Source organism: Lithobates pipiens, unplaced genomic scaffold (assembly GCF_037356315.1).
Source record: "Lithobates pipiens isolate NorthernLeopardFrog02 unplaced genomic scaffold, aLitPip1_a1.2 Scaffold_19, whole genome shotgun sequence".
NCBI classification, from domain to species: domain Eukaryota; kingdom Metazoa; phylum Chordata; class Amphibia; order Anura; family Ranidae; genus Lithobates; species Lithobates pipiens.
Genome location: NW_027507764.1, coordinates 65,006,244 through 65,027,571, shown reverse-complemented (window position 1 = coordinate 65,027,571; position 21,328 = coordinate 65,006,244). Strand labels below are relative to the sequence as shown.

The following is a 21,328-nucleotide window of genomic DNA, read 5'->3' as shown; positions in this document are numbered from 1 at the left end:
AAGGAGGCACATCGGAGCTTACTACATATTATTTACACTGGTCGTGTGTATATATATGTATTCTCTCTCTCTCGCTTCACAGTCCTCTTCCACTCCTCCATGATGACATCATGGAGCTGGTGGATGTTAGAGACCTTCACCTTTTACCCTCAGCTTCTTTAGCAAGGCAGTGGTCTTCTTGGAGGTTGTTCGTGTTGGAATACTGCCCTGTGGTCCAGCTTACAAAGGAAGGGGATCATGCTCTGCTTCAGTGTGTCACAGTACATGTTGGCATTCATGGTTCCCTCAATGATCTGTAGCTCCCCAGTGTCGGCAGCATTCATGCAGCCCCAGACCATGACACTCCCACCACCATGTTTGACTGTAGGCAAGACACACTTATCTTTGTACTCCTCACCTGGTTGCCGCCACACACGCTTCACACCATCTGAACCAAATAAGTTTATCTCGGTCTCATCAGACCACAGGACATGGTTCCAGTAATCCATGCCCTTAGTCTGCTTGTCTTCAGCAAACTGTTTGCGGCCTTTCTTGTGCATCATCTTTAGAAGAGGCTTCCTTCTGGGACGACAGCCATGCAGACCAAATTGATGCAGTGTGCGGCGTATATTCTGAACACTGACAGGCTGACCCTTCACCTCTTCAACCTCTGCAGCATTGCTGGCAGAACTCATACGTCTATCCTCGGGATATGACGCTGAGCACGTGCACTCAACTTCTATGGTCGACCATGGTGAGGCCTGTTCTGAGTAGAACCTGTCCTGTTAAACCGCTGTATGGTCTTGGCCACCGAGCTGTAGCTCAGTTTCAGGGTCTTGGAAATCTTCTTACAGCCTAGGCCATCTTTATGTAGAGCAACAATTCTTTTTTTCAGATCCTCAGAGAGTTCTTTGCCATGGGGTGTCATGTTGAACATCCAGTGACCAGTATGAGAGAGTGAGAGCGATAACACCAAATTTAACACACCTGCTCCCCATTCACACCTGAGACCTTGTAACACTAACAAGTCACATGACACCAGGGAGGGAAAATGGCTAATTGGTCCCAATTTGGACATTTTCACTTAGGGGTGTATTCACTTTTGTTGCCAGCAGTTTATACATTAATGGGTGTGCGTTTTTATTTTGAGGGGGCAGCAAATTTACACTGTTATACAAGCTGTACACTCACTACTTTACATTGTAGCAAAGTGTAATTTCTTCAGTGTTGTCACATGAAAAGATAGAATAAAATATTTACAAAAATGTGAGGGGTGTACTCTTTTTTTGTGAGATACTGTGTGTGTGTGTGTGTGTGTGTGTGTGTGTGTGTGTGTGTGTATGTATGAATGTATATGTGTATATATGTGTGATAACACAAAATGCCTCCTTAGCTGCCCCTTTTAGTAAAGGTGCCCATGCATAAGTCGATGTAGATCTTTTTTTACTATAAAGAGTCCATGTATGGGCCAACACGGGTCTTCAGGTTGTGTGTTTTTTACTGCCCTTTAACCACAAGTGTAAATGAGGTTTATGGGTTTTGTCACCATGGGGAGGGAATGTCTGTCACTATACCCCGAATTTGGATAAAATAAAAGCACATATGGTTCCGTTTACCACATTCCAGGTTTTCGTGGTCTTTGCAGAACATAGTCTGTAGATTCTTCCACTCACGCTGTGCTGAGCTGGTCTTGGCTGCTAGTTATGACTTAAGTTAAATGGTATGGCTCCCTGGTGACAATTTTGCTCTCTGCCATTATGCGAATATACTGTTTGTAGTTGGATAACAATCTGAGGCCTTTTGCAAGTAAAAGTGCAGGTTGTTATTAACTTCATTTCTTTTCTAATGACACTATTTTCTTTCCTGCCAGGCTCAGGGAAAAAAATAATCCTCTCGATGGCCTGCATGCCTCTGATTTTAAATGATTTTTCAGTACCATCCTACAATCATGATTGGGCAGCTGTGTAGCATCATCACAGCTTTAGAACAGGGGTCCCCAAACTTTCTAAACAAAGGGCTAGTTTACTGCACTTCAGACTTAAGGGGGGCTGGACTGTGACCATTGTAAATTGAAAAAGTGCTGACATCAATGGGAATAAACAATGCCCCATCTTTGGTGTCAGTGGGAGGAATAGAGTCCCATAGTTTGTGTCATTGGGTGGAATTGCGCCCCGTTGTTGGGTGTTTTTGGGAGGAGTTGTGACCTATCATTGGTGACATTGGGCCCCATCGTTGGTGTCATTGGGAGGAATTGTGCCCCATCTTTGGTGTCATTGGGGGGAATTGTGCCCCATCTTTGGTGTCATTGGGGGGAATTGTGCCCCATCTTTGGTGTCATTGGGGGGGGAACTGTGTCCCATCTTTGGTGTCATTGGGGGGGGAACTGTGTCCCATCTTTGGTGTCATTGGGGGGGGAACTGTGCCCCATCTTTGGTGTCATTGGGGGGGGAACTGTGCCCCATCTTTGGTGTCATTGGGGGGGGAACTGTGCCCCATCTTTGGTGTCATTGGGGGGGGAACTGTGCCCCATCTTTGGTGTCATTGGGGGGGGAACTGTGCCCCATCTTTGGTGTCATTGGGGGGGGAACTGTGCCCCATCTTTGGTGTCATTGGGGGGGGGAACTGTGCCCCATCTTTGGTGTCATTGGGGGGGGAACTGTGCCCCATCTTTGGTGTCATTGGGGGGAACTGTGCCCCATCTTTGGTGTCATTGGGGGGAATTCTATCCCATTGGAAAAATAGTGCCCCAAGGGCCAGATATAAGCCAGCAAAGGGCCGCAGTTTGGAGACCACTGCTTTTAGAACAACCTGGGGCGATTCAATAAAGCATTTTAAACACTTTTCTGGCCGTATGGCCACATTGGAAAGTCCTGTGCCAAATTCATGAAAGCCGCACAAGTTTTCTTGCCATTTCCGCCATGTGCAAACAATTCAGGTAGTTCCTATGTGCAACACTTTGGGGGTTATTTACCAAAGGAAACTCCACTTTGCACTGAAAGTGCACTTGGAAGTAAAGTCACTGTAGATCCGAGGGGGACATGCAAGGAAAATAAACAGCATGCTAGCTTGCACATGATTGGATGATAAAATCAGCTGAGCTTCCCCTCATTTCAGATCTACCCCTTTAATTTACAGCGACCGCACTTCCAGGCGCACTTTCAGTGCAAAGTAAATAACCCCCTTTGTGTCCTTGCGCTATGGCAGTGACAAATTAAAGTGGAACTTCAGTCATTTTTTTCAACTTTCCATCTATTGAATCTTCTGCCCTTGTTTTAACTTTGGATAGTAAAAAAAAAAGCATTTTTCTGCCAGTAAATTACTTATACAGCCCACTTCCTGTTCCTTGTCTGGTAAAAAGCCTAGGCTTGTGATCTCATGCACAGCTCTCTCTCACTTTCATGAGAGTTTTCCAGGTAGGGGGGGCAGGGGATATGGGCAGCGCCCAGGGCAAAGATGCCAAACTGCGCCCTTTTTCCGTTGGGGTCAGGGTGCCCCCTACCCCTGCAATAAACCATTGCGCCAGGGGCAGCCTCCCCTCTTGCCCACCCCTTGTCCCGGCCCTGAATATGGGGCAATGTGAGCTGCAGAGCTGGAGGTGTGTAAATCCAGAAAGTGAACAGGCAGCGTCAGCTGCCCACAGTTAAAATGGCTGTAGCTAGACTCAGTGGAGGGAGATTTCTGCAGCATATTTGGTAAGTACAGAATTACAGTATATATAAAATAATATGCAAAGTGGTTGGAGGGAAGCTTCAGAATGGCAAAGATGTTTTTATTACAAATTATGTGCACAGACTGCAGTTCCTCTTTAAGAAATACCGACATATCGATAAGAAAAAGCGGAGGTAAATCAGACTGTTGCATGAATCCCCAGTTTGCGACATTTGTTGCACGGACTGGAGACAGATCTCTAATGAGCGTCTACAACAGTGGTTCTCAATAAACTGGCCATGGCCCACTCCCGGGCTGAAGCCTCCCTTCTCTTGATCCACCAGCCAGTTGAAAATCCCCTAATTTATTTCATTGGCCAGAATTTTTATTCTGTCCATTGAGATAAATGAATGTTGAAGTGCTAAATGTGCCTAGAGCTTATGGGCATTTTTTGTGGTCAGAACTGCTCTTGAGCACGATTTTAGGGCGTTTCGACAACAGCCCATAAACGCCTCTGCTGATAAACTGCTAAAAACATCCATGTGTGCATGGAAACACAGGATAACACAGAGGGGAGTTTAAGGGCAGTTAAAAAACAAAACAAGAAAAACAAAACGCCCAAACTCACAAAGACGTCAGTTTAACAGCACCAGTGTGCGTGAGGCCTTGCCACAGTGCTACCATCAACCATAATGTCCTGCAGTGCCCCTTCACTTCAGCCCCCTTAAATGCCCCCAGTCTCCTACAGTGTCCCTCAAACTCCAGTAGTACACTCCAGCCCCCTCCTGGAGAGTAGGGTTGCACCGATTGCCATATTTTTATTGGCGAGTATGCGTACCAATACTTCAAGTACTCGCCTCTACCGAGTACCGATACCTTTGCGGTGCAGTTTGAATCCATACACAATGAATGGCAGAATCACATGTGGTTTCCCCACCGCTCCTGTTTGAACCCAGGCTGAAATCGCTATGACAAGCCTGGATTCACACAGCAGCAGTGCTGGAAATCGCATTTGATTCTCAGTCAAATTTCATGCGATTCTTTGCTTTGCGAATTGAGCTTATTCATTCATAGGCTCAAATCGCACCGCGAAGGTATCGTTTTAGGGTATCAGAACATTGTTACGAGTACTTGTGAAAATACTACTAGACTCATTGTCTCTCTGCAGTAGCCCCCACAGTTACCCCCAGCGCATCCCAAAAACGTCATCCCTTACAAGGTCACCAAGTCTACCACCTAGCCCCATAGCAAAACTGAGCCCCATCCAGAACCTACCAGCATTTCAATACATATTTTGTATTTGCATTCTTTTCTTCTTCTTACCGTTTGGGGCCATTTGAGGTTTTGGAAGAATTTACCAGGTCCTGGTCTAAATAAGATTGTGAGGCACTGGTATACGACTTTTTTTTTTTTTTTTTATATATGAATTCCAGGGCCTGTGTTTTTAAATGCTGTCACATGGACCATTCAGCCACATAGCTTTGTCTAGAGCTTGGCCATACACTGTACAAACGTTGCATGGTTCCCGGTGAACCAGCTGTGAGCCGGCCACAATTTCACAGCTGTTGGCCACTTCCTGCCCAACCATTACATCCATATAGCTTTGTCTATAGCTTGGCCGTACACTGTTCAAATTGTGGCTGGTTCTTGATGAACCAGCTGTGAACTGGCCACAATTTCCTCAATGAGTGGCCCTGTTGGTTACCTCCTGTCCAACCATTCATCCATATAGCTTTGTTTAAAGCTTGGCCGTACACTGTATGAATTTTGTCTGGTTCCTGAGGAACCGGCTGAAATTTGCTTAGTGGGTGGCCCTAAGCCTCCTTCCAGACCTCCCTTGATTTGAAAAATTGAAGGAGCCAGCCAAAAATTTGTTGGCTGAAATGTGGCTGTGCAACTATTGTTTGGGTATTTTGACATCTGGCGATGTCGGCTGTCAAAATACAATAGGCGCAGTGGGAGTATTGTCCATATGTACAGCATTAGTGTTGGTGTATGGCCAACTTAAAGGATATGTTCATTTAAAAAAAAAAAAATAAGCACACATTTCAGGTCAATTATTTTTGTTGCAGGAGCCTGTAAAGCATTGCACCAGCGATCAGCAGATCATGCATCGGCACAGAGGCTGGGGCATGATCTTTTTGTTTTTTAAATCAGATATCTGGTTTTGACAGGTACCTGCTCCCACTTCTGGCCTGATGGCTGCAGCGGATCTCCCTCCCTCAACTTTCTGGGACATGTCACAGGTCTCGGAAGACTGTGGCACCATTCCGAAAGTTCAGAGTGGCTTGCGTATAGACAGTGGAAAGCTGGCGATGAAGCCACAAGGAGTCGCAGCCGGCTGCCCACAATTTACATGGATATGACCTCAGGGGGGCATAATATACCTATCAATGTATATATATATAAACAAGCAGAGTCCAGGGGCGCAGTACTTCCAGTCTTTTCATTAGGTGCCTCTATGTTAATGGTAACATTAAATCCTATAGAATGCAAAATCTGCATTTTGAAGCAGGTGGGCTCCATGCCAGGTTCCATACAGAGTTCAGGAGCGTGCCAGGCACAGAGTTCAGGAATAGGGTACATGCAGAGTTTTTCTTTAAGTGCCTCTTATGTTAATGGTATCATTCAGACCTATAGAATGCAAAAGCTGCATTTTGAAGCAGGTGGGCTCCATGCCAGGTTCCATCTTACTAGGAGGCCAGGCAGAAGAAAAATATTATGGGTGTTTAGGAAAAAGCTGAAGCTGAAATCGCCCATTTGCATACACGTTTGCATATATATATATATATATATATATATGTAAAAGCAATCAGACATCTGGGACTCTGCTCTGTGCGCTCGTTTTTCCCACTTGTTTGCATGTTTTGCTGGTTAGATATTAACTGAGTATTTTGCATTTTCTTATTCAACCTCATTCAACTCAGTGCAGGTAGGCAGGCAACAGGTTCTCTTAAAGGGAAACTGTCATGTGCAAAAGGAGTTCTTGGATCAATACTGTATTATTCTATAGGCACAATGTGCCGGCAGATTGTGGAGTCCTAAGCCAGCACTTGCTGACTTCAGCTTACACCCAGAGTGCTGACATGTCCTCTGTACTGCTATTCAATTGCCTGGATCGGGAAGTGGGATCGCCAGGCTTGTCTCCGGTTTCACACAGAAATCTCCCTAACTTGGTAAGGATGGCTGCATCTGTCTGGCCAATGGCTGGGAGTTGGAAGGAGCAGCTGGTGATGTGACCCCAGGGAGGTGTCCCAGGGGTACTGGAAAAACTCCCAGGGTCCCAAAGAAAGCCCAAGGTGCATGTGCACCTGGAGTGGCAATCCAAATAATCTCACTGTGAGTGAGGGTCACTTTGCGTTATGGGACCTAGGTCACTGCATTATAACTTTTTTCACACCTGCCTCTTGGACCGGGCCCTTTGGCAAGGAACAGAGGAATTTTTATTCCTGCCCGGAAGGCCGGCCATTGCACTGCACAATGGCACCTAGCACTTTCTGCACTTCTCTTTTCCTCACCTTTTTTATGTTTGTTGTGTCTGTCACTTAATGGTGGTGTTTTTATTTATTTTTTTTAATTTTTTTTTTTTGGTTGTTGGGTTTGTACACATTTCACGTTTCATTATTAGGGTGTAGGTCCTCGGGCCTACCCTGAACGGCTTGGGAGGGGTGGACATGACCTTCTGGCTTGGTTTGTCCTCTCTCATGGGGTCTCTCTTTGGGGGAGCCCCACCTAGTACTTGGGATGGTCTGTTTCGGCAGATCTCTCAGAGAACGGTGTCCGTCTGGTTTCGGCCAGATGGACCATGTGAAGTGACCTAGTCCCCGTCTGGAGCCTAACCCCCTCGGGGGATCAGGGCAGAGGTCCCTTCTCTTCGGAGGAGGACTATATGTACACCCCGTGCACTTTTTGGTGTGCACATTTTTCATTTTTCTTTTTTTTTTTTTGCACCAGGTGGAGTTTTTGGAGTGTTTTCACAACCCACAGGCTAAAAAAAAAAAAAAAAAAAAAAATCCTTTTTAACAGTGGCATATTTTTTGCCCATGAGCCTTACTATGAATAAAGATGTGCTATTATGGCAGGAAAAGTAATTACAACCGCCTGCAAGTGACAGGTCCTCTTTCTTATAGGCTTGCCTATAAGTGGCAGAATTCATGTTTACCCTTCGGCTGCATTACTACTGCAGTGGGGTTCTTTTCCACATTTCTTGCGCATAATGGCAGTCCATTGAAATGAATGGGCTGCCCCACACGCACCTGCAGGTGTGAACCAATCCTTAGCCTGGGTTCACGTTGAGGGCGCGCTTGAAATTGTGCGAGTTCAGCTGAACTTGCACGATTTGTCGGCACAGCGGTGTAGTGGGTAGCACTCTCGCCTAGCAGTAAAAAGGGTCATTGGTTCAAATCCCAACCACGACACTACCTGCCTGGAGTTTGCATGTTCTCCCTGTGCCTGTGTAGGGTTCCTCCAGGTACTCTGGTTTCCTCCCACACTCCAAAGACATGCAGGGAGGTTAAATGGCTTCTGTCCAAAATTGGCCTTAGTATATGAATGGGGACTGATGTGAATGTGCAATGTACAGGGATAGGGACAATTGTAGACACTCACTTAGGATGAACTGGATGGACTGGTGGTGTCTTTATTCAGCCTTACTATGTAACTATGATTTCAAACTGGCAATGCAGTCTGACTTGTGGGGGGGGGGGGGGGGTGATTTGACAAACAGGTGCCTATTCAAAATTGCCCCCTAAAGTCGCCAAAAGTAGTACAGGAACTACTGATTCGGGCAGTGCCATTGCCGGCAATAGCCGCTAATCCTAACCCTAACCTAATCTGGACTCCTAACCTCTTCCGAAAATAAATGAATAATGAAAAAAAAGAAATAAAAGTGAATGTAAAAAGCTGAAGTACCTAGCAACAAATGATGCAACAGATAGTTGTGTTTTTTTTTTTCCTTCTGGTTAATAAAAATAATAAAAAAAAATCTGTATAAAAACGCACTAAAATTGCACGTAAAAATGCACATAAACACTCAGATGCTACACTAAGGTGTGATTGCAGCCTGAAGGCTTGCCTCCCGAAGTGGCAGAATTCACGTGTATCCTGGCTGCATTACTACTGCAGGGACTGTATTTTTTTTGCAGTCGGCTTTCCTTTTCGTACACTACAAGGCAAGTCCATCCTCGTCCCCCTGCTCCAAGAAATCCCTGCTAAGGCAGCAGAGCCCCCCACGGCTGGCCGGCCGGCTCAGGGAATGCCGTATTATTTATTTTTGTCTATACGAGGGTTAGACGTGATGCCTCGGCATCCTTTGAGAATTGGCCACCTGCTGAGATCTCCCTGTTTGCAGCTTGTGATTTCCCCCTCTCTCTCTGAGCCGTGTAGTACATCCTTCCCCCTTCCTTCGCTCAGCACCAGCATGTTGTGAATTCATTCGCTCAGCCCAGCCTGGCCTTACTGCAATCGCTGACAGCGAAGGGGGGACATGCTGAAGAGTTGCAGGTGAATCGGACAGAGAGAGGGGCACAGCACAACGGTGAGTCATGGTTTATTAAGCTGCACGTAAATCCCCCCCCTCCCCACCACCACCCCAGGCACACACCTATTCCTTCCATACGCCGTGCAGGCGATCCACAGATCCCACGCCTTAAAACCGTGCAACACGGCCGCTTCCATGCAAAGCCTGATATTAAATTATTCAAAGCGGAAGAGTAAATGTGATCCAGTTCTCGGCTTCCAATCCCTCGGGGGGTACACCTCGCTCCACCGCTTCTCTATTTTATATAAAAAAAACAAAAAACATGGCAATCATTTTAAAGACAAAAAATTTATAATTTTCCGGGTTGTATGATCGATCCCAAGCCACTATCAATCTACTGTATTCTGAGCTTTTCAATGGGATAATCTGGCGAATACAATAACCTACAGCAGTCGGATGACACCATAGATTCGGGAAGCTTTGCAGCGCTGGGATTCTGGGTTCAGTTGACATCAGGGGCGGTTTGCAAGCTCTCCTCTTGTCGGGGTGGGTTCCCTCTGGATGCTTCCTGTACCGGTAACACACTCGCCGGACATTTACTTTATTAGGTACACCTTGCTAGTATGGGGTCGGACCCCCTTTTTGCCTTCAGAACTGCCTTAATTCTTCGTGATGTAGATTTAACAAGGTGCTGGAAACCTTACAGATTTTGGTCCATAGTGACATGATAGCATTACACAGTTGCTGCAGATTTGTCGGCTGCATGTCCATGATGCAAATCTCCCGTTCCACCACATCCCAAAGGTGCTTTATTGCACCCTTTTTCAACCAGGGTACCTTGAGGTTTCTTCAAGCTGGGTTTACACTATTGCGAATCGGATGTGGGTGGGATTGTGACCGGCTCTCTATGGAGCCGGTTCACACAGCTTCCCGGAGCAGCTCCAGTGCGAATTGCACAGAGCCCTGTGCGTCTTCTGGTCCGTTTGCAGGTCCCCATTCAGCCCAAAATTCACCCCTGCTGTGAGCCGCTCCATGCTGCGGTGTGAACTCAGCCTTAGGGGTGCCCAGGGGCGTTGCTAGGTCTACAAAATATCTGGGGCTAGAGCCCATAGCAGCGTAGTAAAGAGAGCCCTATGCTTGGGTGGGCATACACATGTATATACAGTAATGTCTCTCTCTCTCTCTCTCTCTCTCTCTCTCTCTCTCTCTCTCTCTCTCTCTCTCTCTCTCTCTCTCTCTCTCTCTCTCTCTCTCTCTCTCTCTCTCTCTCTCTCTCTCTCTCTCTCTCTCTCTCTCTCTCTCTCTCTCTCTCTCTCTCTCTCTCTCTCTCTCTCTCTCTCTCTCTCTCTCTCTCTCTCTCTCTCTCTCTCTCTCTCTCTCTCTCTCTCTCTCTCTCCACCCCCTTGCATCAGGGTCCCCCAGAGAGCCTCCCCTCCCCTTGGGGACCCCTGCATAGACTCTGGGCTATAGCCACAAAAGCCACCCCCTAGCAACGCCACTGGGGGGTGCCTTAGCAAAATGCCTAAAAATTGCCCCAAAATTCTATACAAGCCGGTGGGTAGATGAAAACTGCCTTATAGTTGCACAAAGCCACAGGTTTTCATTGTACACCGTTACAACCTTTCTAGCTGCCAACCTCCTAATGACCAATGCCATCATATGTTAAGGAGGATGTCAGTTGCCTGCATAGCATTGCTCGTTTGACTCTCCCCTGCCCCTCCCCATCAGCTTTGGGGTCTCATTAGCTGAGTGATGGAGAAAAACTAAGGGAGAAAAACACTGGAATACTAGACGGCACCAGGTTGCAAAAGTGTATTAGCTTTGGAGAATAAATCACCTCTGTTGGGTGTCCTGATGTTGATGCATTATGTAAAACTATTAGAATTGTTTTTTTACACTTTAGAATGGGGTGCCTCAAGACTGTCCATAGTATAATAATAATAATTTTAAAGGGTGCCTTGACTGAAAACAGGTTAATAACCACTGCTCTATTGGATGAGATGTGGTGAGTGTGGAGGCCATTGGAGTTCAGTGACCTCATTGTCCAGTGGGGAGATGATTGGAGCTTTGTGACATTATCCTGCTGGAAGGAGCCATCAGAAGATGGGGACACTGTAGTCATAAAGGGATGGGCATGGTCAGCAACAATACTCAGGTAGGCCGTGGTGTTTAAACTATGCTCAATTGGTATTTAGGGGCCCAAAGTGTGCCAAGAAAATATCCCCCACACCATTACACCACCACCACCAGCCTGAACCATTGATACAAGGCAGGATGGATCTTTTCTTGTTTATGCCAAATTCTGACCCTACCATCTGAATGTCAAAGCTGAAATCGAGACTGATTGATTCATCTGGAAGTTTGTGCTTTTGAAAACGGACTTGCTAGCTGGATCGACAGTTTAAAATAGAAGAAAGAGGGAAAAAAAAAGAAATCTAATGCAGCCATCACATCTAAGAATTGGTAAGCTGCAATATAATAATTGTTAGATTTTAAAGCGATATTAAACCTAAAAAAGCAATCTAAACTAAAAACTGAAAATGTAATATATTGCAGCTTACTAGTACTTAGTATGGTAGCTGCACTAGTTGTTCGTTCTCTTTTTTAATTTTTTTTTGCTTTAGTTTCTTTTGCTTTATTTTTTACCTGCCAATCCTGAAAATGCCATACTTCCTGGGTGGCTACGTCACTCCTCCATTGTATCCCTGGAGGGAGCTGAGGCTGTCTCCCTAGGCTGCTCTTCTGATACAGACTTATAACGTGTCTGTATCTCCATCTCCATTGGAGGGGGTGTTCTACTGAAAACCGCAACTTGCCAAAATACCAAATCGCGTCACTTCCGGTGACTCTCCAGCACCAATAATTGGAGGTTTCGATGAGTTGCCTGTTTTCACACAACACCGGGCATGTATACAGTACGGTACATGACGAGCTGGCTGTTTTGACAGAACACCGGGTAAAAAGGAAAATTGTTGCCGCCTTGCAGGCAGCCATGTTGTTGGCTAGTATCGGGCGGACTAACAATGTCCACTTGTTATATGGTATACCGTACTGTAAACGCTGCCGGTGCTCTGTGAAAACTGGCAACTTGTCAAAATCTCCAATTATTGCTGCTGGAGAGTCACCGGACGTGAAAAAAAAACAAATGCAGCTACCAATTCTAAGGACTGTAAACGGCAACATTACATTTTTGTTCTTGGGTATACAGTGAAGGGAAAAAGTATTTGATCCCCTGCTGATTTTGTACGTTTGCTCTACTGACAAAGAAATGATCAGTCTATAGTTTTAATGGTAGGTTTAGTTTAACTGTGAGAGACAGAACAACAGCTAGCCAGAAAAACGTTTCAAAGTTATAAATTGATTTGCATTTTAATGAGTGAAATATAAGTATTTGACCCCTTCGTAAAACATGACTTAGTACTTGGTGGCAAAACCCTTGTTGACAATCAGAGGTCAGACGTTTGTTGTAGTTGGCTACCAGGTTTGCCCACATCCACAACCAGGGGTTTTTGTCCCGCTCCTCTGTAGATCCTCTCCGAGTGATTAAGGTTTTGAGGCTGATATTTGGTAACTCAAACCTTCAGCTCTCTCTACATATTTTCTGTGGGATTAAGGTCTGTAGACTGGCGAGGCAACTCCAGGACCTTACTGTGCTTCTTCTTGAGCCACTTCTTTGTTGCCTTGGCCGTGTGTTTTAGGTCATTGTCATGCTGGAATACCCATCCACAACCCATTTTCAATGCCCTGGCTGAGGGAAGGAGGTTCTCACCCAAGATTTGATGGTACATGGCCCCGTCCATCTCTTTGATGTGATGAAGTTGTCCTGTCCCCTTAGCAGAAAAACTCCACCAAAGCATAATGTTTCCACCTCCATGTTTGGCTGTGGGGATAGTGTTCTTGGGGTCAAAGGCAGCATTCCTCCTCCTCCAAACACGGTGAGTTGAGTTGATGCCAAAGAGCTTGATTTTGGTCTCATCTGACCACAATGCGATCACCCAGTTCTCCTCTGAATCATTCAGATGTTCATTGGCAAACTTCAGACCGTCCTGTACATGTGCTTTCTTGAGCAGGGAAACCTTGTGGGTGCTTCAGGATTTCAGTCCTTCACGGTGTAGTGTGTTACCAATTGTATTCTTGGTGACTATGGTCCCAGTTGCCTTGAGATCAATGACAAGATTCTCCCGTGGAGTTCTGGGCTGTTTCCTCACTGTTGGTATCTTGCATTGAGCCCCAGACCATGGAAGTCTGACAGTTACTTTGTGTTTCTTCCATTTGTCCATAACATTGTAATGACACCCGCTGCGTTTTGCAGAGGGCAGTTTGAACTGACTGCGAGGGAGATGCAATGCAGGAATCGGTGCTGGAATTGCGCTGGTTCCCACATCGCGTATGTGTGAACCTAGCCGCAGGGTTTAACACGTGGTACCCTCTGAAGAGCAATCCAATTCCAGATTTAATAGATCAAAAGATGAAAAAATTACTGAAGTTACAATTTAAGTTCAACCCACTGAGAGAGAAAAAAAACACTAAAAACTTCCATACACACAATCCTATACCCATGGTTAACCCAGAGGAAGGCAAAAAAAAACTCCAATAAAGCATGATCCAATTCACTTAGTGAAAAAAAAGAATCCTTCCTGATCCCCCTAAGAAGCAATCAGATTTTCTCTGGATCAACATGATTGGAAGCTGGTCCCAACAGCTATTGTTTGTTGATGGGGATCCACAGCTGGCTTTGACAGGTCGGTCGCTGTGCTGGGAGCGCGCGGTGTGCACGCTCTCAGCACAGAAACAGCTGCCCAGTAACACCTGCACATACCTCCCAACATTTTGAGATGGGAATGAGGGAAACCTACTAACAAATGTATGTAGGCATAGGACACACCCCCTGCCACACCCCCTTAATGGAGAATTAACCAAAAAAAAAGGTTAATTAAATCCACAGACTTTTATTTATTTATTTATTTTTTTTACCACTACTATTCCTTTATATTGGCTTTTAAAATGTACAAATGGAGCAATTTAGAAATCAGATGAAAGGTTTAGCACTGGAAAACACTTTTTGAAAGATAAAAAGTGCATTTTATATACAATTATATGGATCAGACCAAAATGAGGGACAAATGAGGAGGAATGAGGGACAGAGGGACATTGCTCCAAATCAGGGACAGTTGGAAGCTATGCCTGTGTGCGGCCGTTAAAGCCCACCCTTTTGCCACTTTACATATAAATTATGCGGGTGGCAACATATTCGGGTTAACGGTTTGGGCTGAGGTTAAAGTTTGGGTCCCTTTCACTCCCCTGCGCTGCGGTAATGTAAGTTTATATGCATTAATGTGCTGCTGTGTCATTCCGTGCGAATTACACCCCAGAGCACTTCTAGAACGCTCCTACTGTCCATTGCTCTGTGTTCGAAAAAATGCCGCAGGTTGTTTTTTTTTGCCCATTGTGGTGCATTAGGCAACTCATTCAAATGAATGCAACACATGTTAACACCCAACACAATGTTCACTGCAATGGACCACCCTGGTGTGAATGGGCCCTTACAGTTCTTGGCTATGAAACCAGTGTGATCAGAACTGTTAAGCATCACAGTTCAAGGGAAGGCTGCCAAGGTCATTTTACATAAAAGTATTTGACAGAACCAAAAATTATAAGTAAATAAAAGCAGATCTTGCTGTAAAGAGATCTTAAAGAAGAACTGCAGTCTGCTCACATAATTTTTAATAAAAACATCTTTGCCATTCTGAAGCTTCCCTCCAACCACTTTGCATATTTTCTATATACTGTGATCCTGTACTTGCCAAATATGTTGCAGAAGTCTTCCTCCTCTGCATCCATTTTAACTGTAGGCAGCTGAAGCTGCTGCCTGTTCACTTCCTGGATTTACACAGACGTGCAGCTCTCATTGGCCCTCTTATGTCTCATCCCCCCTCCATTCCTGCCAAACTCTCATGAGAGTGAGAGCGGTGCATGATATGATGTCATAAGCATAGGCTAATGACCAGACAAACGGGAAGTGGGCTGTATAAGGTATTTACTGGCTGAAAAATAATGTTTTACTATCCAAAGTTAAACTAACAAAGGCATAAGATTTAATAGAAAGATGAAAAAATGACTGAAGTTCCACTTTGAGTTGGGCCCCGCCCATCTCAGATTGCTGCAAAAACAAAACAAAAGACAAAACATGTTGGGGGGGGGGGAGTTATTTACTATAGTCACCTTTATCTTAAGCACTTAGGCCAGGGTGATGTCAGCAGCCTTTGAGCGATATCTGAGAGAAGGCCAAGTTGCCCAAATCTCTGCACTACTGCACTGCGCTGTAACATCCGCTCGCCAGATTTGGGCTGCTTAACATTTCCTGGGATATCCATATCCAAAAAGTGCAGCATAATAAGCCTTCAATCACTTTTACCATATAACTTTGTAATTATAAACCATATGCAAATAAACAATATGGGGCTGATTTACTAAAGGCAAATATACTGTGCATTGCAAGTGCAGTTGCTCTGGAATTTAGTAAATGAGGTAAAGAGTCACTATGCAAAAAATACCCAATCACATGCATGGAGAATAAAAAAAAAAATTAAAAAAAGCATTTTTGCTTGCCACGTGATTGGATGAGGGAAAACAGAGCTTCACTTAATTTACTAAGCTCTGGAGCAACTACACTTGCAAAGTGCACAGTCTATTTGCCTTTAGTAAATCAACCCGATTGTCTAGAAATAAGATTACTTCACAATCTCAATAGCAATAATAAATTAGAAAAATGTCTCCAACTGTGTCTGTGAATTGACATCAAATATTCACCACAGTTTACTATTGTCACCAGTCAATGCGCCTTGCCCTTTAATTGGGCTCTGTCCACTTTTAGAGTACATCAGATGTATCAACACCTCGCCTTCTTTCATCTCCGTCTTCACATACAGGGGAAAGCTCCCCTTTCTGCTTCATTTGACTGGTAAAACTATTGTGTGGCATATTTCGTAAATATGGGTTTTAATTCAATAAATATTATGCCACTTACAAATATTTAGAGCACTACAACTCTGTTCACTAGAATGTATGCTTAGAAAAATGTATTGCCCCCTTAAGACAAAAATACAGTCCCCACATTTATAGAAACGCCTCACTTCTGGTTCCAGCCATATGTGTGATGATGTCAGGAGGTAGAGCAGTGCCCAATGTACCATAGTGCGCCACAATGAATATACCGCACAATGTGGTTTACTGTGTTTTTGAAAAAAAAAAAGTCCATGACCCTTTTTTTTATTTTATTTTTTTTCCATTACCTATGGTGCAGTGGCAGCCCATTCATAATGAACGTGATGCCTTAAAGAGTAAATCCACTTGTGTTGAGGAAAAAACATTCCCTTCTGGGTGATCTATATACATTGCAGGGATTTTAACAAACTTTGTTGCAGATTCCTACTTTTTGTTGTTCTTAAGAAATGGCTGTTAGTCTGTCTGTGTCCATGTGCTCAGTGAAGTCTGTTTGGGAGTGGTTTTATAATTGTTAAGCAGTTGCTGCACGTGCAGGGCTCCAATGAGGAAAGTGGCAGGATCTGCATCCCCTTAGACGTGATTTTTATTTTTGGAAGTATCTTGCGAAAAATGAAGAAAAAAAATTTGCTGCAAGGAATGACAAAAATCAGATTTATTTTTTTTTTTTTTTTTGTATCTTGGTGCAGACTTCTGGGAAAAACAAGCAAGTTAATTAAACAGGCAGGAAACGACATCTCTAAGCCCTTGAACACATGGTCGGACATTCCGACGGAAAATGTCCGATCGGACCATGTTGTCAGACAATCTGACACTAACCGACGCTGGGGGAGCTGACTATATCGGGGAAGTTGGAGTCGCGCTATTCTTACTATGTTGTAGGAGAGGGGCTATTACACCTTCTGCTCTATCTAATAAAAATAACCCTCAAATAGTATATACAGTAGGGCAAATATAATATTTGAGTCTGCAATAAACTCTTGAGGGTTCTATCTGATTATAAATATCCGCACTAGAATTATTTTTTAAAGGAAATATCATAAAATCAGGTGCCAGAAAAATAAGGATAGTAAAATCCACTATGAGAATCTGTAAACACACCTGCAGAGGTACTAACCCCCAATGTTGCTGGGTGTATGCGAGCTGACTAGCTGCCACTGACATCACCAGTGACACTAATACAGTGATCAGTGATATACATCCTACTTTGCACATGCTCAAAACCCGGAAGCAGGCAGTAATGTACGGGTACATCACTTTGCCTGTGCGGGCCACCTGTCCGCAGCAGTCTGCAAGTGGTTACGTTTTACATTTTTATTTGTCATAAAACTTAAACTCAACTCCTTTATTTTCTATGTTGAAGGGCCTCCAAAGTCTAAATCTGACACTGGGGTGAATAAAGCCGAACGAGCGGTGTCGGTATTCGGATCCGGGCACCCGCTCCTGCCCACATGTCAAACTTTCACATGTGCTTGTGTCTGTGCTCATGCATCCACTTCTATGGGCTGCCTACACGCAGCTTGGAGGTGGACACACATGCGTCTAGCAGCGGCTCTGCCCGGAGGACGAGAGTAATTGCCCAGTAATTGCCCATCTGAATGAGCCCTTAAGGCAGCATATATACTACGAATGGGCTGCGTTTGCACCACAATGGATGAAAAAATTTTCATAATGTAAACCACATTATGTGATATATGCATTGTTGTGAACTGCTCTACTGCCCAATGGGGTGCCATTTGCAATGAATGGCAAAGCAAAATGCCACACATGCATTGTGGCAACATGCATTTTTGGGTGCATTGCCACAATGCATAAGTGTGAATGGGCCACTCTAACCTGTATACACCATCAGCACTGCCTCCTATTTTAATATCCCCCTCTGTGTGTGCTTTATAAAAATAAATGCTGTAAATACCTCATTTCACAGCCGAGATTTCAATCACATGACCACCCAGCTTTTTCTTTTCCTGCTCTGAGAGATGCAGTGGGCGGGACTGAGATTTCTCTTCTGAGGTCAGTCTGGAGGAGAGGAGGAGGAGGAGGAGGAGGAGGAGGAGAGAGCTGGCTGGTCATGTGATTGCAATCTCTGCTCTTAAATTAGGTATTTACAGCATTTATATTTATAAATTATTCACATAAGGGGACACTGCAATAGGAGGCAGTGCTGATGGTGTATACAGGTTAGTGTTATGAGAGCAGCAGGATAGGGGAGGGGTGGCTCACACACACAGAGAGAGGGGAGGGGGGAGGAGGACACAGGAGCAGAGAGGAGACAGATAGCAGGCTGCTGATGAGGCACATAAACTGACCACGGTGTCTGGCCTCAGCAGCCATAATACACCGTGGTCAGTTTAGAGGAGTGGGGAGAAACTGTCAGGATCAGCCAGGTTTTTTTAGGTGTTAAAGGGGCCAAATGACACAGGACAAGCACTGTATCATATAACCTGCTTTAAAGGAGCAGGATCCATTTATTTTCTATGTTTTGGGGTTAAACGCTTTAAGATGGGAGGGGGGGGGGGGTTCTTACTAATCAAGCAGACCTTGCATTGAGTGCAAGGTCAACTTTAAGAAGGAAAGGCCCACATATTCACAACCGGCCTTGAGAGAGAGTATGTCATCATTACACAATCCTACGAGGACAGGCTGCATCCACCATACAAAATGACTTTCATTTTTTTACTTCATTTGTAATGCTTAACTGTAAAGATCCAGTTTTGCTCGTCGTGCGCATCTATCATTGAATTTGAGTTGTTATTGTGCTGTTTTTTTTTCTCGCTATTTATAGACAATGGATGAAATCAATGCCGCCTTGTTGTGATATCTTCTGAATGTTGCGTCTGTTGCTCGCATTGATCACAAGTTATAGGATTCATATAGAGAGGGATGCATTGCCGTTTAACGCACATATGAGTTTTTAGAATTGTGTTTTGTAATTAAAGAATATGAGCCGAGCGAGGGAGAAGGCTGTATGTGGGCTGCCGAAAGCCTGGAGCTGTAAGAAATAATTAACTATTCATCCTAAGTAAAGATAGATTTAATAACGTTCATGTTCCATTCAGGGGAAGTGACCAGAATAATCCGAGACAACAGAATGAGAAGTATCTGTCTCTCGATTCTCTTCGGTTTTGGCTTGGAGGGAGAAAGCTTGCTGAACAATTAGCTGCCAACATTTTCAGAATCATTTTCAGGGGCATTCTGCTGCTGAGTTGGGCTGTTTAAAGGGTCATTCCGCCGACAACTGAGGTTATGTTGTTTGGTAGATGTTATAGAGTATGGTTTTGTTAATACGGGTGTACTTAAAGTGGTTCTACAGCCTGAACATTTTTTTACCTTAATGCATTCCTTGCATTATGGTAAAAAAAATGTTTTAGGCATCAGTATTTTTTTTTATATTACTATTTTTACCTTTTACTTACCTGAGCCCTCATTTGATCCAGCACTGTGCATTTCTCTCCCCTCACTTCTGGGTCTCACTGGTTTTGCTGGATATCAAAAAATGTGGAGGTTTCTATCAAGTTCTGCTAATTAACAGCCAACATCCCAATATAGTGCACACATTTCCCCCCTTAGCTCGGTGGGACTTTTTAGACATAATATGTGACACATAATTTTATGAAAAAGTATAAAATATTTTTATTTAACACATATGCAAAAAATTATATAAAGCATCTTCAAAACATGTAAAATAACTATACAATATATTCTTGGGTGCATAAGAAGCACTCACAGAAAAACATATACATTCAAGAGGGTGTGTATATTACAGAAATAAATATGCATTTGATAAATCCTGTCCCACCCAGCTAAGGGGAAGAATTTGTGCGCTGGTTTTGCTGGGGCATCGGGAGCCATTGGCTCTCGGTCAAAGCCAGTGACGAAAGAGCGGGGGCCGAGCCCCTCTGTCTGTGCCAATGGAGGGAGCAGCAAGGCTCGGGAGTGAAGCATGCACAAGTGCCCTCATGGGAAGCGGCTTCCCATTGGGGCACTAGACAGGAGGGGTCAGGGCTAAACATGTGCAATTAGGTTTATTCCAAATTAGTTTTTGGAGGAAATTCGACAAATTAATTCAGAAATATTCATATTAACGAAAACCCGTAGAACTTTTCCGAAATTTCGAAAATCCGAACATTTGGAAATTTGGATATTCGTTCTCTTACATTACAAGATATATGGTATGTAACATTTTATTTTAACATTTGTAACTCCAGAACAATAAACATCTTGGTGTGGTCTAGTAGTGAGATGCATAGGATGGAGGTCATTTCAAATATCTCAGTAACTTCTTAGTTTCCAGGAGTCCTGAGTGTTGACGTAAAAACATGGGAGTGGGGTATCCAGGGGGGTCAACGTGATCCCATATATGTGTCGTGTAAGTTTATTTTAGGTCTTTATTGGGTTAAGGTATGTTGTTTGAGAAGCTGCTTGGTGGATATTGTCCGAATTGGCCGTATGTATTGAGCTTATAGGATAGACCATTGGTTATGGCCAAGAAGTCGCTGGGTAGAGCGCATTTTTGTCCTGGAGTATTTTGTTAGGGGTTTGTTTAATGTAGGTAGTAGGTCTCAGGGTGGTGAGTTTCTGTGTGATGAATAGCGAGGCTGGGTTCCATGGGGGGGGGGTGGATAAGAGGGTTGGGGTGGGGGCTGATTATCGGAGAACGGAAAGAAGGGGAAAGAGAAACAGAATGGTGGGGGGGGGGGTTAGGGAAAGAGGGGTGTTGGAGGGTATAATGGTTAGAGGAGTGTGCAAAAGAAACAAAGGGGTGGGTGTCCATCACTCTCTCTCTAGTAATTCTAGCTAACCATTCTTTGACCCCAGTGGACTGGTATGCATTGCTTTGCAGCATTTATCATGTGCATTTCTAGGGAAGTTAGTGTGACAGGGTGGAATGGTGTAGGAGAAATTGTGCCGGGGAGAAATCAAGCTTGTATGTGGTTATCTTTGTGATGAGGTGGTGCACCTTGGACCAAAAAGCTTGAATGGTAGGACAGCTCCTCAGATTCCTTGTGTATGTTCTGATAGATTTCTTCCGTCTTCTGGTGAAAGAGCTAAAGAGAGTGAGAGTAGTTTTCCCAGGTTGTGCATTTGAGAAGAGTGAGTGCATTTTGGAGATTAAGTGGCATTGGGGTGATTGTGTTTATACATAAGGTTTCAAAAGGTGAAAGGGATCTGGAGACTGAACTTCCTATCTTTTCCCTGGTTTCAGATGTTTGATCGCTA

The 21,328-nt window shown here is 44.3% G+C and overlaps 1 protein-coding gene across 5 annotated transcripts in view; it reads left to right on the top strand.

Moving 5' to 3' along the window:
- The window catches only part of CDK14 (cyclin dependent kinase 14), a 656,595-nt gene that overhangs the window by 94,681 nt on the left and 540,586 nt on the right, over positions 1-21,328 (top strand). The window contains exon 1 of one of the 5 annotated variants that reach the window (XM_077490835.1): positions 8,810-9,163. The exons of the other annotated variants lie outside the window; for them this stretch is intronic. The gene's annotated coding sequence lies outside the window, so the exon portion shown is untranslated. Of the gene's footprint in view, positions 1-8,809; positions 9,164-21,328 lie in introns of those variants that run through there. 5 annotated transcript variants of the gene reach the window in all.